Source organism: Stenella coeruleoalba (assembly GCF_951394435.1).
Source record: "Stenella coeruleoalba genome assembly, chromosome: 2".
NCBI classification, from domain to species: domain Eukaryota; kingdom Metazoa; phylum Chordata; class Mammalia; order Artiodactyla; family Delphinidae; genus Stenella; species Stenella coeruleoalba.
Window position 1 is genome coordinate 160,818,779 of NC_137147.1, and position 17,123 is coordinate 160,835,901.

Below are 17,123 nucleotides of genomic sequence, written 5' to 3' on the forward strand. Positions count from 1 at the left end.
ATCAAAACATGTGTAGAATGTTCAAGGAGACAGCAGTTTTTTTTTTGTTTATTTGTTTTTTTTTCTTTGCAGTATGCGGGCCTCTCACTGTTGCGGCCCCTCGCCTTGCGGAGCACGGGCTCCAGACGCGCAGGCCTGTCAGCGGCCATGGCTCACGGGCCCAGCCGCCCCACGGCATGTGGGATCTTCCTGGACCGGGGCACGAACCCGTGTCCCCTGCATCGGCAAGCGGACTCTCAACCACTGCGCCACCAGGGAAGTCCCGAGACACCAGTTTTAATAGGTCCTAACTGGAAGCTCCCAAAATACCCCAAAACAGTAGAATCGATAAACAAATCCTGTTCATTCACGCAATGGAATATTATTTGGCATTGAGAGTGAATGGCCTACAATTGCATGCAACAATATGAATGAATCTAACAAACATCTGTTTAAACTTGACACTAAAGGGCATATAATGTTTGGTTCCATTTATATAAAGTATACAAAAATAGGAAAAATCAATTTACACTGTTAAAAATCAGGGATAGTGGTTATTCTCCGTGGGTACTGACTGGAAGTAGCATGAAGGGATCTTCTCAGGTGCTGGTAACAATTTGTTCTTTTATTTTGGTGCTGTTATAGCAATGTGTGTGTGTGTGTGTGTGTGTGTGTGTGTGTGCGCGCGCGTGTGTGTGTGATATATAATATGTATATCCTTAATTATATATACACATGTATATCATTTTACATACTTAATATATGATCCTAATTATATATTCTTAATTATATACATATGTGTCTATATAAAAATAAAGTTTTACAAAATATTATTAAGTCATTTAACTTTTAGTGGCCACTGGGAAGACAATAGATTCAGCTGAAAAATATGTAGCTGACAGTCATTTCATGAAAATTAAATTCAAACTGTGGGTGAGTTAGGGTTCTCCAAAGAAACAGAACCAATAGGATATCTATACTGTAGAATGAGGTTTATTATAAGGAACTGGCTCACGTGATTCTAGAGAATGAGAGATTCCACAGTCTGCTGTCTGCAGGTGGAGGCAGGAAAGCTCACAGTGCTGAGGGCAGGAGAAGATGGATATCTCAGTCAGTAGTTAGGCAAAGAGTGAATTCAGCCTTCCTGGCCTTTCTGCTCTACTCGAGCCCTCAGCTGCAAATAGGATGATGTCCACCCACACTGGGGAGGATCCTCTGCTTTACTCAGTTCAACAATTCAAATGCTCATCTCTTCTGAAGTCACCCTCACAAACACATGCAGAAATAATGTTTAACCCGATATCCGGGCATCCCATGACCCAGTCAAGTTGACACATAACATTAACCATCACAGTGAGGAAAATTTCCTGTTAAAAATGGGCATTCTCTTTATAACTAGAAATTAACTGAGGGTCTAAATTTTATGAACATTTAGCATATAGCTATAATGTTTTGTTTTCTTTTTTCCCTTTGAATATGTCTGTTTCTTGTTTATAAAACATATTTATGCTCACTTAACATAAATACAGAAAAATATAAAGAAGATAATAATCCAGTCACCTGGAGAATAATACCAAGAACATTTAAGTCCATAGGCATGTCAATCAATCATTAAAAAATTTGTTAATATTTAAGTTTGTGCCAAGCCATGTAGAAAATGCTTTGGGTACAATGGTGAGCATTAGCAGACACTCTCTGGCCATCGCCAGGTAACATTTTATTGGGAGAGGCAGAAAATAATCACACAATCACCTAAAAATATACCTAACATTAAAATTGTCATGAATGTCATGAAAAAGAGACATGCTATGAAAGAGTACAAAAGGGGCATTTGACTGGTGGAGAAGGACAAGTGTACTGTGATCTGGAAGAAGAACAGGAGATAGCTATTGAAAAGGGCAGAGAAAAAAGAATGTCAGACAGTGGAAAGAACATGTGAAAAATGGGGGTACGAGGGAACATGGCCAATTCCAGGAGCAGAAAAGGTCACTGTGGGTGGAACACAGGCATCTGAAGTAGTGGTTGTCAAACTATCATGCATCAGAATTTCCTGGAGTGCTTGGTTAAACACACACTGTGGGTCTTCCACCAGAGGTTCTGATTCAGTAGGTTCAAGGTGTGGCTTGATAATTTGCATTTCTAACAAGTTCCCTAGTGATGCCTATGCTGCTGGTCTAGAAATCATACTTAGGGAACCACTGATCTAGAGGAAACATGTTGTGGCATGAGGTTTAATAGGAAGAACACCACTTAAAGCTTTAGCGGGTATGTTCAGAAATCAGTTCTTCATTCTAAAAGCAGTGGGAAGGGGACTTCCCTGGTGGTCCAGTGGTTAAGACTCCCTGCTCCCAATGCGGGGAGCACAGGTTCGATCCCTGGTTAAGGAACTAAGATCCTGCATGCTGCACATCACGGCCATAAATAAATAGATAAATAAATAAATTTTTAAAAGCGGTGGGAAGTACTAAAGTGCTTTTAGCTGATATGATGTGGTATCATTCCACTTCATTCCAGTACTAGCATGGCACATGAATGACAGTACTAGAAATCAGGAGGCTACTGTAACACTCTGGGTTAAGGGCTGATGGTAACTTGGACTATAGTCGTAGTGAGGAAGATAGAAAGGTACATGTTAGAGAAGTTTTTGTGACTCATCCTTTAACCACAGGACTTTGTGATGGATTGGATATGGATGTTTAGAGAAGACAGGAAAAAAGGATGACTCCTGTATCTCTGGCTCTCATAACTGGATGGTTGCGGCTGTCACGCACTGAAATAGATAATAGTGGAATTTAGTTTTGATCTAGTGGCGTTGCAATGTCTTTGAGAGGTTCAGATACAGATATTAAGCATGCAGTTTTGATTTACAAGCTGAGCGCTCTGCATGTTTGGAGAGTGAATGTGTATATTCAGGAGTCACCTGGAATTTGGTTGCCATGAAACTGAGTTGGCCTAGAGAGAGAATTTAAAGGACGAAGATAAAAAGGACTCAGGATTGAGTCTAGATGAATTCCCACATTTAGCAGCCACATAACAGTGACAAGCCAGCAAAGGAGAGAGGGCACGTTGCCAGAGATGTGGGGAAAAAAAAAACCAGGAGTGTGTGGTGCCTGGAAATTCAAGGGAAGAAAAATGTCCAGTAAGATGAAGACTTTTCAAGAAATATATCAAATGATGGAGAAAATAGAATAGGGTAGTAGCAGGAGAGGGAGATTCATTCATTCATTTGTTCATTCATTCATTCATTTTGGAGGAGTAAGCATGTTGATCCCATTTAGAGGGAGAGTTAAGGACCATGGACCCCGTGAAATTTTACATTCTGTATCTCTCTCTCTCTCTCTTTCTCTCTCTGTCTCTCCCTCTGTCGCTCTCTCTCTGTTCCTTTCACACACACGCACATATTAATTCTGATGATGCAAAAAGGTACCTTGATTGAAATTGCATTTTATTACTCATTTAGTTGAATCTTTTTAATATACCATTACCCATTTGCATTACTTTTTTGGGGTATAAGCTGCCTGATAATGTCCTTTGTGTATTTTTTCTATTGGAGCACTCATGTTTTCTTATTGTTTTGTGACAACACATTATATATAAAACCACTTGTTTATATTTATTCATATTACTTTTTTTAAACTTTTTGTCATGTATTGTTTATATTGTGTGAATCCTAAAATGTCATTTAACCAAGACTATCCATTCTGTCCTTTTTAGTCTCTGATTTTGGTGCCAAGCTAAGAAACATTTTTCCTACATAGAAATTATACAAATATTCACATATATCTTATCCTAATAATTTTAATACTTTATTTTTGTCTTTTGAATCCAACTTGTATTTATTCTTCCAAAGTATGAGACAGAAATCTTACTTATATATATTTTTTTCCCATGAATGCTTAACCAGTATTCAAATACTACGTATTTTTGAACTTCTATTTGAAATGTCTAAAAGATGATGACAATGCTGAGCTGAATTGTCACTTTGGATTTTTCTGTGTTCAAGTGGAGAATGTACTTATGCTTTTGGAAGTTCCCACTAAAGAAAAGTTGACTCTTAATGTACAGCCTTTATATTCCTTCACAATCTTTTTCTTCTCTTAGCCCAATTGAAGTACTGAAATTACTTCCCTTCAAAAAAAAAACACACCTAGAAAGTTGACCTAGATTGTAGTTGCCCGTCTGTTTAAAGAAACATGCTGCCTGGAATATTCTCTTTCTGTTCTGGTTATCTATTAGCAATTTAGAATATATACAAGGGTATCCAAAATTGATTATATTTAGAATCTTGGTCCTTTTAGAGATCACATGTCTCCTTTAGCTTACCTTTTTTAGTAGCCAAATCATAACAAAAAAGAGAACATGTTTTTAAGAGTATTTCCCCTGTCATGGGACAAATAAAGAGATTATCATTTCAAGGGTACAATGTAAATGGCATATTTGTAGCAGTCACACTTGGAAAGACATGTTGCATTCACGATTTCCTCTATTCTCTTCAAAAGGTATGATATTTTATATAATAATAATAAATGCTCGTATAAGATGCAATGATTATGATTGTGCATAGAGTGGAATGTAAAAGGCCATTCTCTCACCCACTCACCCCCCACCCCCCCTCCTTTGGTTGTATATGTAACTGGAAAGTTATTCATGACTAATTGAGGTTTTGTTTTGTTTTGTTTTACATGAATGAGATCAATGTGAATATATTTTTTTGTTCAATAATATGTCTTGGGGGGGCTTCCCTGGTGGCGCAGTGGTTGAGAGTCTGCCTGCCGACGCAGGGGACACGGGTTCGTGCCCCGGTCCGGGAAGATCCCACATGCCGCGGAGCAGCTGGGCCCGTGAGCCATGGCCGCTGAGCCTGCGCATCCAAAGACTGTGCTCTGCAACGGGAGAGGCCACAACAGTGAGAGGCCCGCTTACCAATAAAAAAAATAATAATATGTCTTGGGGATTTAGTTTGTGAGTTACCATTCTTTTTTTTTTTTTTTTTTCTTTGCTGGACGCGGGCCTCTCGCTGTTGTGGCCTCTCCCGTTGCGGAGCACAGGCTCCGGACGCGCAGGCTCAGCGGCCATGGCTCACGGGCCCAGCCGCTCCGCGGCATGTGGGATCTTCCCGGACCGGGGCACGAACCCGTGTCCCCTGCGTCGGCAGGCGGACTCTCAACCACTGCGCCACCAGGGAAGCCCTACCTCATTCTTTTTAATGGCTACATAATATTCTATAGAATTGTAATTCAGCTAAATCTGTAAGACAGTACTGATGGGTTTAGATGTTTTTTTTTTCCTTTCTCTGCTACAGTGTTGCATTAGATATGCAAAGATGCTGTACACTCTTCCTGACTAGGCTCCCCGAGTCTGCCCTTGACCCCCAGGCCTCTGTAATGCAGTAGTCAGGTGACCCTGCAAGGGCCTTATCTGAGCACAGACTTCCTGCATCACTGAGATGATGGCTGGCAGCCCCTGCACTGTCTGGACTTGCATTGCCTCTCTGACCTCCTCTCCTTCTTTCCTTCTCCTCACTCAGCTGCAGTGGTGTTTTTGATGTTCAGTCATCACTGCAGGCATGTTCCATCCTCAGCATCTTTACCCATGAGGCTTTCTGTCTGGTATGCTCAGTCATCTGATATGTACATGGCTTTTTTTTTTCTCTTCCTCCGGAAGCTTTTCTCAAATGGTGTCAAGGTGAGGCCTTCCTTGGCCATCTTCTCTAAAACTGCAACACATGTCCCCAATCATTTGTGACCTCAATCCCTGCATCCTTATTTTTCTCCTGAACACTCACTACTTTATAAATCGGATATATATATGTCTGTCTTATTTGCCTTGTTTATTGCCTGTTCCATCTAGGCAGGGACAGAGATTTATGTCTGATTTACTTCTGCTATATCTCTTCTGTGTCTATTTCCTCTAGAAACATGCCTAGCACATAGCTTTCATTCAATAAATATTTCTCTAATGCTCGAATTTTGTTCACATGTGTGCATTTGTCTGTAAAATTGATTCCCAGTAGTGAAATTATTAATAGGAAAAGCATGGGCATTTTGAAGTCTGATGGTCCTCCAGTTCAATGTCAATTACATTTGCATCAATAGTTATGAGTGTTTATTTCTTCATATCCTTGCCAATAATGGATATTATCAATTCTTTTAATTAATATAAGTGATGTTTGTTGAAATAAATTTTTGATTACTTATGAGGAAATAATTTCTTATATGTATATTTTAATTCATTTCTCTATATTATATTAATTGCTTCTTTGCCTTTTTAAAAAATTTACAGGTAGTTTTATTTATTTTAATTTTAATTTATTAGAACTGCTTACATATCTTTGGGTATACTTTGTACCCAAAATTTGTAAATGTTTTATTCCATAATCATGATTTTAGTTTTATGACAGCTTCTTTCTGATTTTTATTTATTCAGATTTTTTTTTCCTTCCTTCATAGATTCAATTTTGTATCTTCCTTAAGAAAGCATCCCCAGCTCCAGGGATATATTTTCTTTTAATGCTTTTATGCTTTTGTGTTTTACATTTAGCTCTCACATATGCCTGGATGTTGTTGTTTCTGGGGGGAGTTGGTATATGAATAGTATAATATGGATTCTTTCCTAAAATTTTAAATGATTCAAAGATTACCTCTAGACAGTATTTTATGCTTAAAAGATGTTAGTTCCCACTGTTTTTGGAAAGATACGTATACTCCTGTTTAAGATGTTTGAATATTCTGAGGTAGTGATGATATTATATGTTTTGTGGTAGAACAAAGACATTGAGTTTTATATAAATTTGAAAGAATTTTTTTAAAGTATATTCTCCATTGCTGGATATTATGCTTTTGACAGCTGAACAGACCTTCACAGAGCCCGACTGGCCATTAGTCCTGTGATTTTCACAATGCCTTTCTTTACTTAATAGGCCTGAAATATTGATTAACATTTACAGATTCAATTCCAAGCGCTTGCCAGAGGTTAGGGAGGGCCCAGAGTGAGCTGTTCGTGCCACTCAAATTCTAAGGTGTAATGAAATTCCCCACTATGCCTGTCAACTCATCTGCTGAGCAGGTCATTTCCCACATGGTCTCTGGTGTTGAAAGAAGCCATTTCTGTAAGGTCGGATCTTAACAAACGGCACCGCGAAACAGAGGAAAGCTTCAAGTGAGCTTTATTAGGGAGCGCTCCCGGGCGAGGTTCACTGGTCCGAGAGAAAGGGGGCCAGAGAAGTCGCGCCCGGGCGAGGGTTGGGCAAGATTTTATAGGGGAAGAAGGGAAAGGGGTGTGGTGAATCTGGGAGGGCGCAGGGTATTCCTTATTTGGTGGTCTTTTCGGATATCCTGGGGAACCGTTAGTCCCGCCCCTCGAAAGGCCGGAAGGCTGGGCTGGTTTCAAAGTCCCCAGGTCAGTTCCTGGAACTGGGTGGTCCGGAATGTCTCCAGGGCAGTTTCTGGAACTGGGTGGTCCGGAATGTCTCCAGGGCAGTTTCTGGAACTGGGTGGTCCAGAGAATTTTGTTCTGATGCAAACTGTGAATCTGATTGTGTTCCCCTGCCTCGGGCCAGTTGGCCTTACAATTTCCACTTCATATATTTCATAGACAATATGGGAAAAAAATGATATGGCGCTAATATTGTGTTCTTTACGCTGCTGCCGAGAATTGACTAGACCCCATTATATAGTAATGCTCTTTTGAATGAAGGCCTTATCTTCCTAGAAGTGTTCATGAGCAACTCCAAGGACAGTCATGGCATTTCAGGACTGACTTGGGCATTTCACGAGTGTTTGTTTTCCTCCTCACTTCCAAGTTTCAGGTGCTGGGGATTCACAATTGACTACGTACAAAAGCCATGGGTATTCACTTCAGTCTGATGCTCCTACATATTTACTGACCCATCCACGTGGGGGACTGGGCTCTTGTTCCTTCCTTTTAATCAACTGTTTTTCACTTCCCCCTTGCTACTTCTAAAGATTCCAACCAGAAGACCTTGGAAACCAATCCAGAGCTTTACGCTGCCATTCTTCAGGAAATGTTTTTTTTTTGGCTGCCCCGCCAGCACGCGGGATCTTAGTTCCCCGACTAGGGATGGAACTCGCGTCCCCTGCAGTGGAAGCTCCAGTCTTAACCACTGGACCGCCAGGGAAGCCCCTTACGCTGCCATTCTTAAGATCATTCTCATTTCACTGCTTTGGAAACTACTAGTTGATTTCTTTCTCCTCAACACATGGTATAATTTAGAATTTCACTTTTCAGACCTTTTCTTGTTCTCCTCTCCTTAAATGATATAAAAGTATAGCCATGGTAACAATCCTGGAACTTACCCAGAGAGTAAACTATTTAAGACATGGATCACTATGTGGGAGATCTATAAATAAACAAGCAGAATGCTACCTAAGGGGTAGCTAATTAATTTCATACAGTTTGCGACTAAATAGGGTTATTTCTTTAAAAGGGAAGAGGTGTTTAAAAAATAACCCATCAAAATAAATGGCATTCTCTTTATTGGAAATCGTCTGGGAGGGCCTTTTTACTTCACTATGATGAATCAAAGTGACTCAATTTGTGCATGTATTTATGTGAGTGCCACTTCTGTTTTCTTAAGGAAACTGTTTGGAAGGATTTGGAGCAGCTCTAAAACTGGTCTGTGCATTTTCCTTTTGTTCACAGATCTTTACTCAATGCCAGACACTATGCCAGTGAATTCAAGTATTCAGGTTTATTGGTTTTTTTTGTTTTTATTTATTTTATTTTGTTTTTGTTTTTCTTGGCTTTCCTGGACTTGGAGGCTGGGCTGGAGTCGTAAAGTTCAAGGTGACTTGTAAGCCTCCTGCTGCCATGGCTGAATAAAAGTGTTTGTGTTTGTCTACTCAAGGTCTTCAACTCTCCCTAGACTAAGTCTACAGATTTAGCTAGTAGTAAGTCAGAAAACCCAGGAAAGAGCTCCTGAAGACCCAGCCCCAAAGAAGCAAAACCCAACAAAACAAGAAAAAAATTTTGCCTGAGAGGTGTGGGCTACAAGGACAGTAGTCCTTGTAAACAAATGACCATTGATAAACCAGCCAAGAGCCACTCCTGCATGGGATTGGATCAGGAATGTAGGAAACGTGTAATCACTATTTCCTGAGAAGACATGCTTCCAGTGTATCAATAGATCAGGAGTAAGAGGAGAGATTGGGAAGCTTCGAGGCAAATACATACTAGATGTCAGCTCCCCGAAATATATATTGCTTTGTTTCAGAGGAAGAGAATTCTACTATCCTAATGCCTCCCACCTCTTGTGGCCAACCTGTCTCATTCCACACCCTCCATAATAGTTAATGTGAAGGGTCTCCAGCTTTTGCTTGGGCTGCACCTCATAGGGTATTTGCCAGCTTATTTACACTAATTTAAAAAAAACAATAACAACAAACTATGTGCCAGATAAATATTGATTAAGCAAAGGAAGTTGAAAATATTCAATTTTCTTCACAAGGGAGCAAAACGCATCCCCCAATATCCAGTCTCCTCAAGTGGTGATCTCTGAAAAGTATAGACTTCTCGTTCCAACACAGTCTTACCATCAAAACAAAACAAAACAAAACAAAACATTAACATATGTGAACAAACAAATAAGCAAAAACTATCAACCATTCTCAAGTTATTTCTCTCTTCTGTATTTTGTCTGTGTGGTATTTGGGCTTGCCTATAATACAGTCAATGCTATTTTAAGTATGTTGACATTATCAGAACCCAAGTCACCCCTGGCTACAGTGATGCTGTGGGCATGAAATCTAACTGTTTTGCTGTAGGCAAAGTTCTTAAGTAGGTTACATTTGGATGATTGGGCATAGGTGTAAAAATCAAATATAATGAGTGCAAATTGGTAGTGTCAAATGTATTTAGCCAGGAAAAGAATAAGGTGGATGGGGTAGGGTTTTGTATGTTATTTAAATTTTTTTTTTTCTTTGAGCTTTGTTTTGTTATTAACTAGTTTCAGAAATAAGTGAGCTCCCTTACCTCATGGGGTGGACATGGCAGCAGTCATGATTGCTCCAGGGGAAACTAGATTTCAGGATGTATAATCTTCTCTATACACTTAGTCACTCCTTATTTGTGTGGCCCAGGGCAATTATCTTTTCCCCTCCTTATCTAAGTCTCTTTATGCCCATAATCATCAAAAGACAGAAATAGACAAAGGTCATATTCTGGGAACCAGGGAAGCACAGGGAAAATAAAAATACCACTAGAGATGCTATTAGGGAAAAAGGTTTATCTTTAAACTTTAATAGCACTGCAGCAGAAAAATTTACTGTTGTGAAATCATCACTTCAGCCCTGAGTTTGACGTAAATAAGCAGATTAGGAGTATTCCTACTTTAAGGGAGTTGGTCATGTGTGGTTGTTTTACTTTCATCCAGTTGGCAATTTTATTACTTGTAGAAATCATAAGCAACAGTTTAAAGGAGTTTGTTAAGTTACCTCTTTCAATTCGATTTGTGCTCATTCACGTAATCCAGACCTTCATTGTGAAGAGGGAGGGTATTTCCATGGTAAAATACAAGTCGGTAACTCTGGGTTACACAAACAAAAGCATATTTCTTTAGGACTTCTCAGAGCTTCTAATACACTCTCCCTCCAAGAAGAGGTATAGCATAAAACATTTCCAAAATGTATTGGGACATGAAACATTCTTTTTCACAATACATCCATTAATGTTTCAAGATGCGTTTTCATTCTAAAGAACAAAGTTTAGAAAATGTTAAAAGGATTCACTCCAAACAGCTGTTTGATTTCACCTGTGTTTTCCAGGAAATCAGAAGTCAAAAGATATAGGACCCTAGGTAAAAATCAGAGCAACTTTTATGTTTAGTTCCTTCTATTCTTCTCTTTGTCTTCTTCATCTTTTGTGGGGGGGGGGGGGGGGGGGGGGAAGGGAGAGGGCAATTCTTAAGTTTTTTGTTTGGATAAAAGAGTACTTTAAATTGGTTTATTAATTTAAGAAGAAATCACTGTAGTTATAAGTGATTAATGCCCTTGACTATTACAGAGACCTAAAGGGATTATGTATGGAAATACAATATGTATTACTTATCAATGATAATGCTAAAGTGAAGTCCAAAGGAAAAAGCAAATATTAACCACATTTATGTTCTTTTTAGGAAAACCAGGTAGAAGGACACTGGATCAGTATGATTTCTCTGGTCCCATGCATTGAATACTTCCCCTATTCCATGACCCTGTATATATCACTTACTATGTAATAGACTCTGTCAAGACTTAACATTTGCTGGATGGAGACTTCCTTTGACTTTCCCTTTGACAGATGCAGCTTGAGGGGTCTTAAGAAAAGTTCACTGTATTAATCCACTCCTCTTTTGCAGGATAAAAAGGGAAAATATGAGAATAACAAAACCAAAGAATATTATACTAAAATTCCATAAATAGCTGATCACTGAATGTTGGAGCAAATATAAATAGATAAATTCTTATCTCAACAAGAATCTCTCTTAACAAAGAAGTGACTATTAGGGTGCCCGTGGGAATCCCTTTGCAGTTTACAGAAGATTGCCCATGCTCCAGGTAGAGTGGAATGTTGCATTTCAGTTCGACAGAAGACAGCTGTGCTGTGCCCAGTTAGCCTCGAGATGTTGGGCTGGGCTGGGCTGGGTGAGCTCTTCCAGGGAGCGTGATGGTCCTTCACGCATCTTGCACTTAGGTGTACATTTGAACGTTTTCTCTTGTCTATAGTGGTTTTGTTTTATCAGAGATTTAGTACCATTATAACAGGATCCATAAATATAAACTATACAAGTCATTTGAGAAACAAGGAATGCAAATGACGTGATGGCTTCTGTGGCTCCAAAGCATTCTGGCGTCATCACAGGGATAGGCAGCAGCTGGATTCTACAGAGCTTCTTCCCAGAGCTGGGCGAGGGCCCATCGCTGACTGTCAGAGGTCAAGTCGACATCTGTACTCAAAGTCCAGGATGGCCCTGAAATATGACCTTCTTTATGAATTCGAGAATTACCACTTTTTCTTGTTTCTGTCGTAGTCTCTAATCCAAGGATCACAATATCAGTTTTCAAAGTCTAAAAGTTACTTAAGTCAGACAGGTGGTGAAAAGTGAAACTTAGGAGAGAAAATAAAAGTGACTAAATCCAAAAATAGTTTGAACACAGTGATCAAACCTCCCAGATCATTGTCCCACAGGCTGAAGGACATGGAGTCTCATTAGTGTCCCAGAGTCATTTTCATTAGACAAAGAGCAGTTTCTAGTTCTATCTAAAGTCAAGGTCACTTTTCAAAACACTGAATGAAAGGTAGCATTGGTTTTATATATATATATAAAATAAGCACAGCTCTTAATTTTTAGTTTAACATGTAAATAATAAATCTAGGGTAATAAAACATTGCACATCTTCTGTCTTATTTCATCAGTGAGGCTGTGCACATTTGAACATCCCGTGAGATAAAATACAGTTCCTGGAGGAGAAGGAATGAGGAGTCAGAGACTTTGAGGTGAGTGGCTAGGAGCAAGTCTCCAAAGAAAGAGGAGGTCAAAGGGCAAGATGGTGGCAGTTGGGGTGCTGGGCAGGGAAGGGTGTTGGGGTATGCGTTGTGGTACACTATGACCCACATATAATTCGTGTCTCTACTGTGTATGCACATGCATCCCTTTAGTTATTTATTGTATACCTTCCATTCCTTTTAAAATAACATTTTTATAACTCCATAAATTCTTTTATATATAAATTGGATCTGCTTTATTTCCCATGTCTCTCACATTTTATCTTTTTTCCTGTGAGTTCTTGGTATCATCTACATCAATAATCATTTCCTCCCTCAATCTTTTGTCTGTGGTAGTATCCTTCCCATTTTACAATTTGGCAGTCCTATTTCTCTTCTCTTACAAATCTTAATTTTTTTTTCTTTAAGATGACGAAGCAGTTGGATTGATGTATTTTCTCAAGTTTCTTTAGAACTCTCCTCTGAATTAATCTATATTTTCTGCCCTATCTGGTGTGTCTCAGAGAGCTGAATTCCTCTTGTTTAGAAAGATGGCCCCTTCGTTTTGACCCAGTTACATTTTTATACTTATAAAAGTTGTATAGTTTTATAGGTATTTACTGTTTTTCCATGTAGTGGGAAGCACAGCTGGACTAGTTTTTGTTCAAAGTAGACTATTCCCAGAAAAAAGAATTCTCTCTAGTCTGTACTCTCCTTTCTGACCTTTGTGCCAAATTCTCACCTAGTCCTGAGGGACATCCTACAGACCCCCTGCCTGCAATGTCACCTCCCCCACTAGGAATCATGCTGATGGCTGTGCTCTCTATCTAGTGCATGGTGGTGAAGGAAGCTTGGCCAGGCCTTCCAGCAGTGCATTCTTGCACAAAGTTTCTTGTCTCCCTTATCTCACTGTCTCTCATCTTTCCAAAGTAGTGGTGTTTGAACAGTGTAGGGATTTTGTCTCCGTTACCTCTATTTATTTCCTGTTGGCCCTCTGTACCTCTTTCATTACATTCCCATCTTTACTCCATCTAAAAGGCATTTTAGGGGCTTCCCTGGTGGCGCAGTGGTTGAGAGTCTGCCTGCCGATGCAGGCGACACGGGTTCGTGCCCCGGTCTGGGAAGATCCCACATGCCGCGGAGCAGCTGGGCCCGTGAGCCATGGCCGCTGAGCCTGCGCATCCGGAGCCTGTGCTCCACAACGGGAGAGGCCACAACAATGAGAGGCCCACGTACCGCAAAAAAAAAAAAAAAAAAAAAAAAGGCATTTTAATTTCTGACCTGTTACAGTCATCCCTGTGTTATAGTCATTCCCACTTTTCCTCTGGGACTGTCAGTTGCCAGACAGCTAGGGGCTGAGGGTGGGGGTGGACTGCTAATTGCTGCCCAGAAGTATTTCCTCCCTTGAAATCAGAGAGCACCCCATTCATTTCCCCTCTTTGTTCTCTAATTGCTCTGTTGTGGAATGAATGTTTGTGTCCCCACCAAATTCATACACTGAAGTCCTAACCCCCAGGTGATGGTATTTGGAGGAGAGGCCTTGGGAAGTAACTTCACATGAGGTCATGCGAGTGGGATTAGAGTCCTTTTAGGAGGAGATGTGAGAGAGCTTCTCTCTCCCCCGTCTCTGTGTCCCCTGAGGACGCTGCAAGAGGACAGCCATCTGCAAGCCAGGCAGAGAGCTCTCACCAGAGCCTGTGGATGCTGGCACGCACAGCTCAGATTCCAGCCTCCAGAACTATGAGGAAATACATTTCTGTTTTTTCAACTGCTCAGTCTTTAGTATTTGTTATGGCAGCCAGAGCTGACTAAGCCATGCTCCTTCTCTATCTTGTTTCCATTCACTTAACAAGAATTTGTTGAGCCTCAAGTGTGCTCCAAGCCGTGTGATAGGCGGTAAACAAAGCAGGAAGCAAAACAAAAATCCTGTCCTCATGTTGAGTAGAGTAGGGAGGTGTTATATAATGTATGCTAGACGGTGACATGCCCGATAGGAAAAAAAAAAAAAAAAAATGTAGCAAAAAGGAAAGGTGGGAATTCAGAGGGGTGGCGGGGGGGCACACTGTTAGAGTCAGGAAGGGAGGCCTGATCACCAAAACGGCATTTGCACAGAGAAATGAAGGATAGGACGGGGTTAGGAGCGGGCCATGTGAATACCTGGGAAAAGACATTTCCTGGAGGAAGGAACAGCAAGTTCAAAGGCCCAGAGGTAAGAGCAGCCTTGGTGGGTTCGTGGAACAGCAGGGAAGCTCATGGAAGGAGAGTGGAATGAGAGCAAGTAGCAAGAGATGGGTTCAGGCAGCTTGTTAGCACCAACGCAATCACCTGAAGGGTAGGTGCACCTCTGCTCAAAGCCTTCAATGGGTTGAAATTGCCTGAAGAATAAATTTCAGATTCTTTAACGTGGCGTTCAAAGTCTTGTACCACCTGGACTTTCCAATACATTTAGTCTCACTTCTTCACCCTGCCTAGTTCTCCACTCTAGTTACGTTCACCATTTTCCCAGACAAACCTGTGCATGTTCCTAGCTCTTGGAAACTTTGCCAGAACTCTCCTTACCTACCAAAATTGGTTTCATCCTTAAAGATTCAGCTTAAATGCTACCTTCTACTGACACCTTCCTCCAGTGGTACCTGGGTAAATTTACTCACTCCTACCTTTGTTCTTCCACAGCATTTTGACTTTATTTATACTGGGATATTTATTTAATTATTACCTCTACTTTAAATTAGTAGTTAGTTACATGGCTGTTTCTCCTACTAAATGATATGCTTCCTGGCACAAGGGTCAATGTGCATCTGATATATTCCTTTTGTTAGTTTTTAAAAGAGAACTAAGAACCGATTCTTTTTATAATCTTTCAAAAAGAAAATGGACATTTGTCCCAGATTATTTAAATATTATTTTCATAAGCTAAGGTGTCTGTAACCAGATGATATATCAATGGAACACAGCTTTCCATTATTCCAAAGCTGTGTTCCCACCGACAATTTCAGAGATGTGAAATCTAACTGACTATAGATTTTTGTCTTTGGTGGTCAAGGTCATTCACACTGAATTGCACACTGAGATTCCACTGTAAAGAAGAGTATTTGTAGCCCTTTGTCTCTTAGAAGCCCAAATTTAAAAATCCGTAACATCACAAACCATGTGAAGTCCTCATGCTGCTTCTTTTAAAAATTTTCTTGTAAGAGAGGTATTGAAGCTTCAGGAATTAGCATCTGCATCCCTGTAACTGTAGGTAACCTCCCAGGAATACTATTCACAGCTGCCAGGTAACTGAGGATGCCGGTAGTTTGGATGGACTGAAAATAATTGGCAACTCTAAGGAAGTACTTAAGATCCTGGAAGAAACACCTGCCGCTTTCCAGGAGAAGTGTGTTTTCTGAAGAATTCCTGTTGCCTGCCTTTCTCACATCTCCTGTCCCAGGTATTCATTTAGAGTGGTAAGATGTTTGTGTCCTATTTCTCTGTTACCATGGGGACAGATCCATCTTTGGAGGATTTGGCAGTAAGAATAACAAAAAGCAATACAGTAAAACCAAGCAAAAATTCATGATTTCAAACGTTTTCCTTGAAAACTCATATCTTCCCAAGAACAGTTCCATGGAAGTCCTTCTCAGTCATCTGGAATAGGACGTGGGAGACTGTCCCTACCTGTACCTTGGTTTCAGGTAGGTGATGGTCACTAGACGTTTGTCCCTGCAATTTGAGTTTGTATTTTTATAAGTGATCCATTGTCCACTATCCCATGAGTCTTGCTCAAATTTTGTTTGCAAATACAACCAAAGAACTAGTTCCATCTTGGAAAAATTGAAATAGTTTTGAAATAATGTCTGTCAAGAGTAGTCAACTGTAAAACGAAAATGAAGCCACAAAAGAGACAGTGTTGCCGCATCCCTCTGGCCCCTCGGTGACCTCTACCACACAAACACACACAGAATGACTCAGAGATGTCACAAAAACATACTGGAAATTCACCATTGGCAGAGAGAAATGTGTTGTCTCAGAGTTTTATTCAGAAAGGTATTAGCTTTTTTTCATATTGAAATTGAACATACAGGCTGCTGACCAAAAAACCAAAATTGTAAACCTTATTCCAGCAGACCCAGCAAATTCAAAGGTTTTGGTCTCTACTAAATACTCAAGAATAGTCCAATTCATATAAAAGTGAAGAACTTCCTTTCAAAAATTCATCTAAAGATGATCATTATAAATAGAAGAGTTTGATCCTTAATTTGGTGCTTAGCATGGAGGAGTCATACTCCCTTTCTAAAGCCTCTCATACTGTTCTATGCAACCAATATAAATTAAGGAGAACTTTGCAGCCCTTTTAAAGCTCATTGAAAACATTAAAAGCTGTGAGGTAGGATAATACCACGAAAGCATCTCTGAACTGGAAGTCAGGCACCCTGGGTTGTGGCGTTGGTCATACCCTTTAACCTGTGTGGGACTCAGTTTCCTCTAAACGGAGATATTTGAACTAGATATTTTCTACAATCTTCTCAGCTCTGGAATTTTATTTTTGCCTAATAGAGAGAGGAGTGCAGGAGACAACTATAGTCTGAGTGCTGATCGTGTAAGGCAGAGGCATTAGCATTACCTGGGACTTGTTAGAAATGCACATGCCCTGGCCCCACCCAGACATACAGACTCAGACACGG

General features: G+C 40.2%; 2 long non-coding RNA genes across 3 annotated transcripts in view; both read left to right on the top strand.

Annotated features, from left to right (window-relative positions):
• LOC307182459 overlaps positions 1-12,604 on the top strand; it is a 167,142-nt gene extending 154,538 nt beyond the window's left edge. For both annotated transcript variants that reach the window (XR_013827176.1, XR_013827177.1), the window contains exon 5: positions 12,391-12,604. This is a non-coding gene — a long non-coding RNA (uncharacterized lncRNA). The remainder of the gene's footprint in view (positions 1-12,390) is intronic.
• Positions 12,605-15,711: 3,107 nt separating this feature from the next.
• LOC307182460 lies at positions 15,712-17,123 on the top strand. Its single transcript, XR_013827178.1, has 3 exons — positions 15,712-15,889; positions 16,057-16,133; positions 16,996-17,123. It is a non-coding gene; the product is annotated as an uncharacterized lncRNA (long non-coding RNA).